Source organism: Perca fluviatilis, chromosome 14, assembly GCF_010015445.1.
Source record: "Perca fluviatilis chromosome 14, GENO_Pfluv_1.0, whole genome shotgun sequence".
Lineage (NCBI taxonomy): Eukaryota > Metazoa > Chordata > Actinopteri > Perciformes > Percidae > Perca > Perca fluviatilis.
In genome coordinates this window covers 36,890,290-36,905,238 of record NC_053125.1, presented here as the reverse complement: position 1 = coordinate 36,905,238, position 14,949 = coordinate 36,890,290, and the positions used below count along the sequence as shown (strand labels likewise).

General features: G+C 41.3%; 1 pseudogene; it reads right to left on the bottom strand.

Moving 5' to 3' along the window:
* The window catches only part of LOC120572748, a 66,224-nt pseudogene extending 53,213 nt beyond the window's left edge, over positions 1–13,011 (bottom strand).
* Between the last annotated feature and the right edge of the window lie 1,938 nt (positions 13,012–14,949).

Genomic DNA, 14,949 nt, shown 5'->3' with positions numbered 1-14,949 from the left:
TACTGCAGGGGCTAAATTTTTTTAGTTTTGTAGGGTGCGCTAGCGAGCCATTTTTGTGCGCCTATTTACGAAACCCTTAAAATACGTAAATTTTCAGCAGACTTGATGTGACTGCAAATTTTGTTTTTGAGTATCTTAAGCCCCTAAAAAAGGCAATTAATTTGCCAGACAAAGGAAAAAGAATAATAATTCCTTCAGTTTCAATAGAGACTTCACCGCTGTTGGCGCCCGGGCCCTAATAAATCATCTAAAAAGATGTACTGTGTCTGTCGTTGTTAGAACCATTATAGAAACATGTGTATAGGACTTTATATATTATCCTTCTTTATTGACTTCATTAAAAACTTCATCAGCCTTTTCTAATGATCTCAACAACTGTCATACTATATTCACCAAACTTCTAACAACAATATGAACAGCAGTTTATTAGTCTTCATAATGGCAATATAACAGCACCAATGACTGTCATGAACGACTGAATATTTTATATTATATATCCTATACTACACCCGAGTGATCAGAATGTATATTGCAAAAATTTAATCATTAACTCAATGGGCTCCTACAACTTCCTTTCTCCACATTTGATCTCTAACAATAGAATGAACAGAATGATCCACGGAGCCTCGACTCTCTACCTTGTTTCTTTAGAGTGGTTGTTGTGTCCTGAACACTGACCTGAACATCGCTGGTATCAGAGTCTGAGTCTGCTGCTTGTCTTCTGGGGACCTCGTTGGTATCAGAGTCCCAGTCTGCTGCTTGTCTTCTGGGGACCTCGTTGGTATCAGAGTCCCAGTCTGCTGCTTGTCTCCTGGGGACCTCGTTGGTATCAGAGTCCCAGTCTGCTGCTTGTCTCCTGGGGACCTCGTTGGTATCAGAGTCCCAGTCTGCTGCTTGTCTTCTGGGGACCTCGTTGGTATCAGAGTCCCAGTCTGCTGCTTGTCTTCTGGGGACCTCGTTGGTATCAGAGTCCCAGTCTGCTGCTTGTATTCTGGGGACCTCGTTGGTCCGCTGCTCCTGGTTCTGGTTGTCCTCCTCCATTCCTCTCAGATCTCCACTGGGGCTGCTGGACTCACTCTGGATTCTGTTCAGTACAAATCAAAGCATGCAGAGATATTCAGGAGCTGCTGTCTCCTCTTGTTCTCCTCACATCCACACACAACTAAAAGAACAACAAGAGAAGCTGTTAGGATGACTACCAAAGACTAGACAGAGTCCCTGGAGTCTTCTTCAAAAGCTAGTTTACTTGCAGCAAGGAATCTATTACTGTACAAAGCAGGTTACACCCATGGTTACATAAAACACAAAAGGCAGCAAATATATTCTTATCTGGGTTAGTCTTGATCTCCCACAGATCATACGCTTCGCCCTCAAAGATCACTCAGTCCACTATGGACTTCCGGCGGCGCGAGAGTTAACATGACAGCATAATTTTTGAGCTCCAGTATCAGCTTAGCTTTTCCCACTCAATATTATATTATTCATCTACTTTGTCACAAATACAGTTGTAAGAATGAGTGCGGACAAACTCAAGAAGGGAAGGACGACTACTAGAGGACGAGAAATGGAGGTAAAGTCGGGAGATGGAGAAAAGCAAGGTGGAGCACATGGCGAAAACGAAAGCTTGGACACAATTCGGGACGCAGTGAGCAAAGTCTTAGCTAAAGGGATGGAAACCCTCAGAGCCGAGCTCAAGAGTGACCTTCGGGAATTTAGTAAGTGCTTTAGAGAAGATATTAAAAAACAAATGGACGAATTCATTTTTGAAATACACAGAAAACTCCAAGACGTGTCAGGCCAGATCGAAGAGGTAGCTGAGCAGGTTGGAGAGATAGAGCATAACATGGCAGATGCACGGTTACATACTACAACGCGACACAAGCAGCGGAGGACTTGAGAAGACGTGGGCTCGACGTGGGCGAGATCACTTGCGAGAGTAAGGCGGTGGCCTTCACAGAGGAAACACTGGCCAAACTACTGCCCTGGGAGGTGATTCATGAGACTCGGCCCAGAAGGGAGAAGTTCCAGCAACAGGTGAGAGAGAGACTGATGGAGTACAGCCGGAAGGATAAGGACACCCCCGACGTGGAGAGTGCCACGCCTAAATAGTCCTCGTCTTTCTATGTGATTATTTTGGATTTGCTGATACCAATGCACCGTCAACAGACTGCCACAAAACTTTTTGCTTTTGCGTTAGCATACCGAGGAACCCCACTTAGTGGCCGCCCCTCCCCTTTGCTAAAGGTGATATGCCACCTTTTTTGTTGGAAGCTCTGTTCAATGGTTTGTATTATAGTTCCTACAGTTCCTCCCTCTATTTTTCTTTTTCTTCTTGTTTGAGGTCTTGGAGTGTACAATCACAGGATATCAATGGTAAAGTTAATGCATTATCAATATTATAATATACTGTCATGGAATGTAAATGGCCTTAACAACCCTATAAAACGCAGTAAGATGATAGCCAAGGTTAAAAGGGATAAGATAAATATAGTGTTTTGGCAAGAAACCCACATGTCAGGAGATGAACATGAAAAACTTAAAAAGCTAGGTTTTAGAAATACTTTTTTCTCATCATACAGAAACGGCAGAAAAAGGGGGGTGGGAATACTCATTTCAAACTCAACTCCATTTGAATTTATATCTGAAATAAGGGATAAGGAGAGCAGGTTTGTGCTGGTTAAGGGCAAAATAGACCAGAGAGAAGTGACTCTATTTAACATCTATGCCCCCCCAGGGAGTCAGATATCATTTTTTTTAAAAGGTGTTTGGTCTGATTGCATTAGAGACATATGGAACACCTATCTGTGCTGGTGATTTCAACGTACTTCTCAATCCTTCTTTAGACACAACCAATAAAAATAGGAAAAGGAACCATAACGAAAAACTAATCAATAAGGCCCTAAGAGAACTGGGACTAAATGACGTATGGAGGGCAGTGCATGGCTCAGAACCTGGGTACACCTTCTACTCAGGGAGACATGCAACCCACTCAAGATTAGACTATGTCTTTATGTACAACAAGGACCTGCATAGAATCAAGGATTGCAAAATAGGCCAGAGGGCTCTCTCTGACTATGCAGGAGTTCATTTAACTATGCATTTGGAAGGCAGAAGGCGCAAAACATTCTGGAGGTTAAACTCTGGAATGTTAAATGATACCACCTTTGTGTCAGCAATGGAAAGAGAATTAGGCATATACTTTCAAGAAAACGATAACGGTAATGTAAACCCTAGTATACTATGGGATGCGTCTAAGGCAGTCCTGAGGGGTAAGATCATAGCCTGGACAGCCTTATCAAAGAAAACAAAAGCACGTCTGTCAAATCTAGAAGGAAAATTAAAAGATCTCGAACAAATTCACATAGCCAATAAAGACCCTGTCATTATTCAACAAATAAGAATTACCAAGCAGGACATTGATAAACTACTAAGTGAGGAGGTGGAGAAAAAACTCCGATTTTTGAAACAAAGATACTATGAGGCTGACCCCAAAGCAGCAAAACAACTAGCTTGGAAACTCAGAAAGCAACAAGCAGAAAATACAATTCATAAGACAAAAGACCCGGTCACAAACAAGACCGTTAAAAATCTAGACGACATACAAAAAGCCTTTGAGAAATACTACACATCCCTATACTCCAAAAGGGACCAAGTAAACATACAGACAATAACTGAATTTCTAGATTCATTAGACCTTCCTAACATTGGCACACAAATTAATGAAAAACTAAGTCTTCTTATAACAAAGGAGGAGATAAACAAAGCCATTTCAAGTCTGAATAATAATAAGTCACCCGGCATAGACGGATTTCCCCCAGAATGGTACAAAACCATGAGGGAACATTTGGTACCTCTTCTGGAAATCTGCTTTAATTATATACTAAAGGAGGGATCCCCTCCGCCATCTTGGAGAGAGGCGTTCATATCAGTTATCCCCAAGGAAGGGAAAGACAGGACGGATTGTAAAGGATATAGACCAATCAGTGTATTAAATGCGGACTACAAGCTCTATGCCACAATCTTAACCAAGAGAATGGAAACTGCAATGCATATGTTAATAGATGAGGACCAAACAGGATTCATAGGAAATAGACAAACACAGGATAACATTAGGAGATCTCTCCATATTATTGAAAACATTAACAAAGAACAATCCAGGGCTATCATCCTAAGTCTGGATGCAGAAAAAGCTTTTGATTCAGTTGGATGGGAGTCTCTCTATGCAGTGATGAAAAGATTTGGGTTTGGGACTACATTCATAAGTGGTATTCAGGCGCTTTATTCCTCCCCAATAGCAAGGATTAAGGTTAATGGCAGCCTCTCAGATCCCATTAGTTTGGAGCGAGGATGTAGACAGGGTTGCCCTGCCAGCCCCAGCATCTTCAACCTATTTATTGAGCCCTTGGCCCAAGCAATAAGACAGGAGGCAAAACTGAAAGGTATCTCCATTGGAGGAGAGGAATATAAAGTAAGCCTGTACGCTGACGATGTACTCGTCACAGCCGCCACTAATCACTGGCCTCCCAGTTTTAATGGATATGCTTGAAACATATGGGAGATACTCAGGATACGTCCTTAATGTTAATAAAACCCAGGTGATGGCATTTAATTTCACCCCCACACAGGAATTGACCACAAAATATAAGTTCAATTGGTACTCCACCCAAATCAAATACTTAGGAATATATTTGACTAAAGATCAGTCCCAGTTATTCAAATCTAATTACAACTGGGTAAACAAGAAAATATTTGATGATCTTGATAGATGGAGTCTCCTCCCCCTTGATTTTGGAGATAGAATTAGATCAGTCAAGATGAACATCCTGCCCAGATTATTATATCTCTTTTTGTCACTCCCTATAGACATTCCCCCAAAACAATTCAGAGAATGGAATAGGTACATATCATTATTCATATGGTACAATAAGAGACCAAGTTCCAATCAGTGCTTTAGCATCAGAAACAGAAAACATGGAGTCTAACTTAATCATCCGTTCCACGAAGAGGACCCCACAAAAGTAAATCACAGAGTCGTATGGACGATGGAACTACACCAAACACAACAACTACCAAAAACAATCCATAAAGAGCTGACGCGTTGACTATCCCTTCGGAAAAACAGCTGATTGGTGCCAGCCTGAGACACCCAGATCCTGGAGTGTCGAGATGAGGATCTGGTGGTTCACTGTATCAAAGGCAGCAGAAAGGTCCAGAAAGATGATGATGGAAGAGAGAGAGATTGTTCTAGCGATGTGAAGCTGATCAGTGACAGCAAGGAGGGCGGTTTCTGTTGAGTGACCAGCCTTGAAGCCAGACTGGTGGGGATCAAGAAGGTTGTTCTGGTGGAGATAGGTAGAGAGTTGATTATGAATGGCACGCTCAAGAGTTTTAGATAGAAATGGAAGAATATAGTTCTAGTTATACATCAGAGGAGTCGAGTGTTGGTTTTTTGAGTAGTGGGGTCACTCTTGCCTCTTTGAGGGCATCGTGGAAACAGCCCCAGTAGTCAGGAGTATAATGTGCAGTTGCATGCAGTCATTGAGGAAGTGGTTAAAAGTACTCCGGGCGAGTAGAGATGGGCGACAGAGACGATATGCAATAGAAATGATACAAAATTGGCCAAAATCGCAATAATTCATGTTGATGATACAATCTACCCGCAAAGTTTAGAGCCACGAGCTGCAACCGGGTGCAACGTGTCATCGTCATCTTGAGTAAACATGGCTGAAAGCGAAACAAGGAGCTGGTGAAAAAGACCAGTACAACATCCATTATTTGGACTTGGTTTGGATTTAAGCCGCTACAACGGAGCTGTGGTCGAGCCGTACCATGGAGCCTTTCCCCAGCCTGACCATTCACTATATAACAGACTGTACCATGGAGCCTTTCCCCAGCCTGACCATTCACTATATAACAGACTGTACCATGGAGCCTTTCCCCAGCCTGACCATTCACTATATAACAGACTGTACCATGGAGCCTTTCCCCAGCCTGACCATTCACTATATAACAGACTGTACCATGGAGCCTTTCACCAGCCTGACCATTCACTATATAACAGACTGTACCATGGAGCCTTTCACCAGCCTGACCATTCACTATATAACAGACTGTACCATGGAGCCTTTCACCAGCCTGACCATTCACTATATAACAGACTGTACCATGGAGCCTTTCACCAGCCTGACCATTCACTATATAACAGACTGTACCATGGAGCCTTACACCAGCCTGACCATTCACTATATAACAGACTGTACCATGGAGCCTTACACCAGCCTGACCATTCACTATATAACAGACTGTACCATGGAGCCTTACACCAGCCTGACCATTCACTATATAACAGACTGTACCATGGAGCCTTTCACCAGCCTGACCATTCACTATATAACAGACTGTACCATGGAGCCTTTCACCAGCCTGACCATTCACTATATAACAGACTGTACCATGGAGCCTTTCACCAGCCTGACCATTCACTATATAACAGACTGTACCATGGAGCCTTTCACCAGCCTGACCATTCACTATATAACAGACTGTACCATGGAGCCTTACACCAGCCTGACCATTCACTATATAACAGACTGTACCATGGAGCCTTACACCAGCCTGACCATTCACTATATAACAGACTGTACCATGGAGCCTTACACCAGCCTGACCATTCACTATATAACAGACTGTACCATGGAGCCTTTCACCAGCCTGACCATTCACTATATAACAGACTGTACCATGGAGCCTTTCACCAGCCTGACCATTCACTATATAACAGACTGTACCATGGAGCCTTTCACCAGCCTGACCATTCACTATATAACAGACTGTACCATGGAGCCTTACACCAGCCTGACCATTCACTATATAACAGACTGTACCATGGAGCCTTACACCAGCCTGACCATTCACTATATAACAGACTGTACCATGGAGCCTTTCACCAGCCTGACCATTCACTATATAACAGACTGTACCATGGAGCCTTTCACCAGCCTGCACATTCACTATATAACAGACTGTACCATGGAGCCTTTCACCAGCCTGACCATTCACTATATAACAGACTGTACCATGGAGCCTTTCACCAGCCTGACCATTCACTATATAACAGACTGTACCATGGAGCCTTACACCAGCCTGACCATTCACTATATAACAGACTGTACCATGGAGCCTTACACCAGCCTGACCATTCACTATATAACAGACTGTACCATGGAGCCTTTCACCAGCCTGACCATTCACTATATAACAGACTGTACCATGGAGCCTTTCACCAGCCTGACCATTCACTATATAACAGACTGTACCATGGAGCCTTTCACCAGCCTGACCATTCACTATATAACAGACTGTACCATGGAGCCTTTCACCAGCCTGACCATTCACTATATAACAGACTGTACCATGGAGCCTTTCACCAGCCTGACCATTCACTATATAACAACGATTGGAATCTTGGCAGCCGCTTTGCAGACGTTGTACTTCCCCGCTGAACATACGGCCAGGAGTGCGTGTGCGCGCAGCAGCGGAGTGGGACCAAAAAATGTACCGGGACGTTTACGGCCCCCCCCGTACGGGTTGAGCAGAGGCTGCACCGTTTGACCAGCAGGCAGCGGCGCCAGGCCGCCGGACGGCATTGCTAACAACTTGCAATGTATAACTATTATCAGACCGGCCCACCGGGAAAAGTCCCGACTCTCGTGTGTGTGTGTGTGTGTGTGTGTGTGTGTGTGTTTGCGCGCATGTGTGCATGTGTGCGCTCAAATGCGTTACATTAGGCTGCAGGTAAGAAACTTTGTTTGAAATATGTTTTTATTTAAAGTATCTGTGCATCTTTGCCTAATACTGAAAGTATTTCCAGTCCAGTGTCTGTTCCTTAACTAAACAGACGCCAGTTTTTCCTGTTCTCTGCATCTTGGGTGGCATTTAAGAACCAAGGACTTAAACTAACTAAGTGTATTAAACTAACTAAGTGTATTAAACTAACTATGTGTAGGGCCTTTTAGAATGGTTTGCACTAAAGAGAAGACACCCAATACTTTAAGCTTTTTCTTTGTCAAAGTCTCTGCAACTAGTGTACTTGAATTTTATTCATCTGCAACATTATGTTGTATAATTACAGTTTTGAACAATAAATGTTGTCAAATCTACATACTACGTTTCTTTCTCTTTAAAAAATAAAATACATTTAGCAGTTTGGTTTTCCTTAGGGTCTATGTAACCTTGTCTGAAATGGTTCTATTATAATTTATATATCGCGATATATATCGTTATCGCAAGAGGCTGCAATGTATATCGCAATATGGATTTTAGGCCATATCGCCCATCCCTACGGGCGAGGTACAAATAAGTAATGGCCAGTATGTACTTTATTTTCTTTATTAATTGAAGCCACGTGGTCATGTGGAATGTGCTATAGGTTCCAAAAAAAAATCTATGTTTGGTACTGCCAATTTATTTTGTTTTGTCACGGTTCATGTGTGCAACAAACATTACACATCGTGAGAAAAAATTGTGGCAGAGAATCGTGATATCAAATCTAAGGTAAAAAATTGTGATTCATATTTTTCACCAAATCGTGCAGACCTAATAATGTACCAGACAGTTGGCTGGAAAAAAAAGGAAATGTGTATAAGAAAAGGAAGCTGGGCATCCCTGATCTGAGACCTGATCTGTGTTGTACAACTCTTATGCTTGACTGAGTAAAAGATAAAGTTACCTGAACCTATCGTTCCATGACTCCTAGAAGCTAACATACCATGACTCTTAGAAGCTAACATACCATGACTCCTAGAAGCTAACATGACATGACTCCTAGAAGCTAACATACCATGACTCCTAGAAGCTAACATACCATGACTCCTAGAAGCTAACATGACATGACTCCTAGAAGCTAACATGACATGACTCCTAGAAGCTAACATAACATGACTCCTAGAAGCTAACATGACTCCTAGAAGCTAACATGCCATGACTCCTAGAAGCTAACATACCATGACTCCTAGAAGCTAACATACCACATGACTCCTAGAAGCTAACATACCATGACTCCTAGAAGCTAACATACCATGACTCCTAGAAGCTAACATGACATGACTCCTAGAAGCTAACATGACATGACTCCTAGAAGCTAACATGAACTGTAAAATGAAGCAGATTGTAGATGAGACTACCTGGATCAGGTGTAGTAGCCGTTGCCACGGTGTGTTGATCACACCCAGAAGACACACAACTTCCCTTTCTCCAGTTTAATTGACAGTTGTGGGGGGTGGGGAGGATGTGGTCTACAAGGAAACATACAAACCACATAAAACAAGTATACCTAGAATAAGGCTGCCATTAATATCACTAAATGTCTTATACAGTAGCTTACAGAGAATATCACATTCATATCAATAAAAGACTGCTGCTATTACTCTTGTTCACACTAAATGTGACAATAAGACTAATAAACTACTTACACTCAAACACGGTCATACACATCATCCATTAATGCGTTGCATATCCCTAAATACACTGGGCCTAACTTACTAACACAAGCGCAGTTTGCGCTGCGTCTGTTTATGCGAGTTCGGTAATAGAGCACGCTATGCTTCCACATTGTGCGTAGTATTTATCAACCCTGACACCCATCAGCCAATCAGCGTCTTTCTCCGCCCACTAGACCGTAAATTGCGCTGTAGCAAAGCGGTACTGGTGCTATGATATGGCTGAGTGCAGACTGCGATATTCTCACTGCTGATGCTAGGACTGTTTGAAATGATCCTGATGCCGATATCTGTAATGTAGCGAGGAGTTTAACAACTGCTGGAATGGGATGTGAACGCTGAGTGGGAGATTCAATTTCATCTTTGATTTCTTCCAGTAACTCTAATATTGCATGGCTGCTTGATCTGTAACGCTAAATGATGTTGTGTTTAGGGCTGGGTACCGAACGTCGATACTTTTATGGTATCGAAAAAAATACTCCAATCCTATGAGTATCGAAAAATTCTTTATCTTTCGGTGCCAAATTTCGGTTCCAAAATCATTTGAGCGCGTAAGCGCAAGCTTATCTGTCCTCTCTGCATATTGACACAGAGCGGAGCTCCGACACACACACACACACACACACACACACACACACACACACACACACACACACACACACACACACACACACACACACACACACACACACACACACACACACACACACACACACACACACACACACGGAGAGGTGAGGACGGAGTAAACTGTCTGCAATTAGGTTGAAGTCACAGAGAGTCACGGTTGGTTTCTAGTATGGTTACAGTTTTTTAAAACTTCACGCAGACAGCGTTTGCTGCGATATGATATTAATGGCGAGCCGAAAGCGATCGCGGTGCTGTTGACGTTCCACTTCCTCTTACAAGCAGCCACAACGGTGGTTTCTCTGCCCTGATGACTGACTGACAGGCTAACGGTGCAGATCCACTTGTCCGTGCGACGCTTCTGTCGCGTCGCGCCCCGCTCTATTCCTATGGGTGACGTCGAGCGACTTCAACGCTCCTGCAAAGCTCCTGCAAAGCATTCTGGGAAGGCGGCGCTACATTTGAAAAAATGCTGAGCGTCAAAAAGCTGGGCATCGGCCAGCTTTATGCAAATGAATCGCGTTGAACGCGACGCGACTATCCAGTAGAAGTAGACGAAAATCTTTCAAACTGACCTTTGTTGATCTGAAATGAAGACATATTCAGCAACTGCATGGCCTATTTCTCGCTTAAAATGTTTTCAGAAACACATTTCGCTGAACTATTTTTGTAAAATACGAGATCGTATTCTCAACGAGCTGCTCTGTTGAAATTCTCGAGTAGACACACCCACGTCACGCGTTCGTCCAATCAGCTGCCGGTTAGGGGCGTGGAGCATCAACCATGGCTATATGACGTCGCGACACCACGCGACAGACGTGTCGCAAAAGTGGATCTGTACCGAGAGCTTGTAAGGCAAGGCACTTTTATTAATGTTACTCTGAGTGAGCAGTTTTACCAGATTTTTTTAATTTTGATAACTGTTTTGATTCACAATTAAGGTGGAAAATAAAAGCTTTGTGTTTAATGTATTTTTGTTGATGTTGAAATGGATTTTAAAACATATGGTATCGAAAAAAGTATCGTTAGGAATCGGTATCGAAACTGACGTATCGAAATGGGCACCGGATTGAAAAATTCTGAACGATGCCCAGCCCTAGTTGTGTTCACTGACAAAGTGTGATTCTTGTGTTAAAAATATGTTCAGCCACGGAATATATAATTAGGGGCACTTTGCGCTTATCCTCCCACCTTTTTGGGTGGAACTCCCACTTTCCCCACGACCCTCCCACGAACGCATATTGAAAGCGCAACTTGTCTCTTCTCGCTCATGTGGCGACAATCTGCGATTTTACCCAAGTGCCCCTGTTTGTAAATAGCCCGCATCGGTTACGTCCGTCTTTGCGACCAATTAGCGCCTGGAAACGGCTTGATGAATCTACCCCACTGTTACTCTGTATATTTCAGATATAATAAACACTAAACACATTAAACTGAATGAAACACAGCCACATATATTATCTAAACATAATGTAATATACCTCTCCTTTATATGAGACAGAAAACAGCTGTGCACGTTAATAACTCTGAAATGAGTCACTTAGATGAACAAAGTACAAATACCTCTGCACCATTTCAGTAAGACATCTATACCACAATATACAGTATGAGCTATAAACTGTAAGCTAACATGTTAACACAACAAGTTAGCATTGCATTATCTTAACCAACCTTAGCTCAACAACTTAGAACGGTCATATAAATACACACATAAGGCAAATAATACAAGCACTTCCTGTGGTATCATTACACTCACAGGTCATCCAAACTAGCTGTAAAGTGTTCACCTCTTCCTGTCTCTACTGGCTCTGTTCCTCTCCTACTCTGACCCTGGTCATTATTATTATTATACATATATATATGTAATTTGCTACTTTGCAATTGAGAAAGAGTAGCAGATGAATGTTCTGTGACACGGATTGATAAACAATAGTTAGGCTGTAGTGTAATAATAATAATATATAATAATAATAAAACTGTATATAATATTTATAGTTTGACTTAAGATGGAAATTAAGCAGCTTGTGTTTTTGTATTTTGTCCCATTTGAAGATAAAGCCCTGTTCTGACTGTATTCACACACACACACACACACACACACACACACACACACACACACACACACACACACACACACACACAGAGTTCTGACTGTATTCTGACTGTAGCTGGATCTGCTCTAGTGTATATGTATGTATGTATGTATGTATATATAACAGTTTTTTATTCTTGTTGGGTGATTATTAATTACATTAATGACAGATATTTTTTGTATTATAGACCAGTATTATACTACATATATTTAATTCAATTCCATTTTATTTATAGTATCAAATCATAACAGAGTTATCTCGAGACACTTTACAGATAGAGTAGGTCTAGACCACACTCTATAATAAAGGACAATTAAATATCAGTAATATAAATATATATTATCTGTAGTGGGTTCTCATTTGTAACTGTTGTAGTAAAACTCTGACTTTCACCCTACCAATCACACACTCTCTCTCCGCTCTCTCTCTCTCTCACACACACACACACACACCACACACACACACACACACACACACACACACACACACACACACACACACACACACACACACACACACACACACACACACACACACACACACACACCTGGAATGCTGCTAATGCAGTCAGAGGAGCAACACACGGAGCACACCTGAAATCATTGAGTGTCGGCGCATGCGCAGCTCAGCCTTCTCCTCGCTTTGATCTCCGTGATAAAGAGCAGTCATTAGAGGCTTTACCTGAGTGTGTGTGTGTCTTTACCTCGAGCTCTGTCTCCTAAAACGGTCCAATAAGATCAGCAGCTAACACACTACACAGCTATTCTACCGCCAGCACCGGATATCACAGTGGAACAACGGCACTTCCGCTTTCCTCCTACTCAGGGCTTTTCACAATAAAAGTTTAAAATAAAAGAAGGCCAGTGGCGCCGCCTGGAGCTCAGGAGGGAAACTACACATACTGTTAATTATATGTACACTACCGGTCAAAAGTTTTAGAACACCCCAATTTTTCCAGGTTTTTATTGAAATTCATGCAGTTCAATGTCTTATTGTACTCTTAAATGAAAGAATAGAACAAATGAACAATTTAAGTTAAAAAAGAAATCATGGAATCACTTTATAAACCAATCAATCAATCAACTTTATTCAAGACACAGAGGTCCATAGAAACAACACAATTCAGATATATATATATATATATATATATATATATATATATATATATATATATATATATATATATATATATATCTGAATTGTGTTGTATGTATATGTTATATATATATATATATATATACATACATATATATATATATATATATATATATATATATATATATATCTGAATTGTGTTAGTGTGTATATGTATGTATATATATATATATACATACATATATATATATATATATATACATACATATACACACATACACACACACATACATATATATATATATATACACATATATATACACACATATATACACATACACATATAATTATAAAACAATACAAAACATTTAAGAATGGTGCCGATGAGGCATCATTTATAAAAACATATACAGGCTTTGAGTCCAATGTTTCCAAAAGCAAGATGTGTACCTTGTGTCACTCTTAGAAACATCAACTATGGACACAATGATCATCTTCTTAGACCCTGTCAGTCTGCACATGAATCTATACATAAAATTTCTTAAAACAGCATTAAAAGTGGGCACATTGTTAAACACAAACATTTCACTGGCACTACTCCCCCTAGGAATTTTAAGCACAATTCTCAGTGCATCATTGTAAGCCACTTGAAGTTTTTTCATTTTCGACTCTCTAAAATTACACCACAGGTGGGCAGTACACAGTGGAGTGCAATAGGTTTTGAAGAGTGAGATTTTTACATCAGGGGTGCACATGTGGAATTTGCGTGCCAGCATATTTGCCTGCCCATACAGTTTTCCACACTGACGCTGCACATCATCATCATCACAAAGGTCATCTCTTATCACATTTAACTTTCTTTACAACCTCTAGTGGTTCACCTGCCAATGAGAAAGAAGGAAAGGGGGTTGACAAACTCCTCCCCCACCTGACTTGCATAGTTTGGTGAGAGTACCAGAACTGCAGTATCCTGATTAAATAAGAGGGGACACCACGCTCATGTAGTTTACCAAACAGTTTTCCATGATTAATACGATCAAAAGCCTTTGACGCATCCAGGAAAACACATGAAGACCGTGCTATTACGTGATCTGTACCTATAGACAATTTCTTTAAGTGCATAAATACACAGATCAGTTCCATGCTTGTTCTTAAAACCAAACTGATTATCTGTTGACGCTATGTATTCTGCAAGCCTATCCATAAGGATCCCCTCTAGCACCTTGGATAGTATACTTGCGAGTGCAATAGGTGTATAGTTATCTACACTAGTTAATTTACCAGTCTTATTTTTAACTACAGGTACTAGCAAGACAGATAACATGGATCCAGGAAGTATGCCATGCTTCATTAACCCAGAAAGGCATAAAAACAAAGTAAGATACTTGGACGAGCGTATTTCAGATGTTCTGCTGTTATTCTATCCTGCCCACAGGTTTTGTTCATTTTAAGTTTGTCAATAGCATAACATACTTCCTCCGGCCTGATGACTACACCATCACTGTGAGGTATCTCTCCTATGTTAAGCACATCACTATTCACACAGTTAAAAATGTTCTCATAGTGTCTCCTCCATAGCTCTGCAATGTTTTCTGGTTCAGTAATGCCGTCAATACTAGAAGGCAGTGGTATTTTAT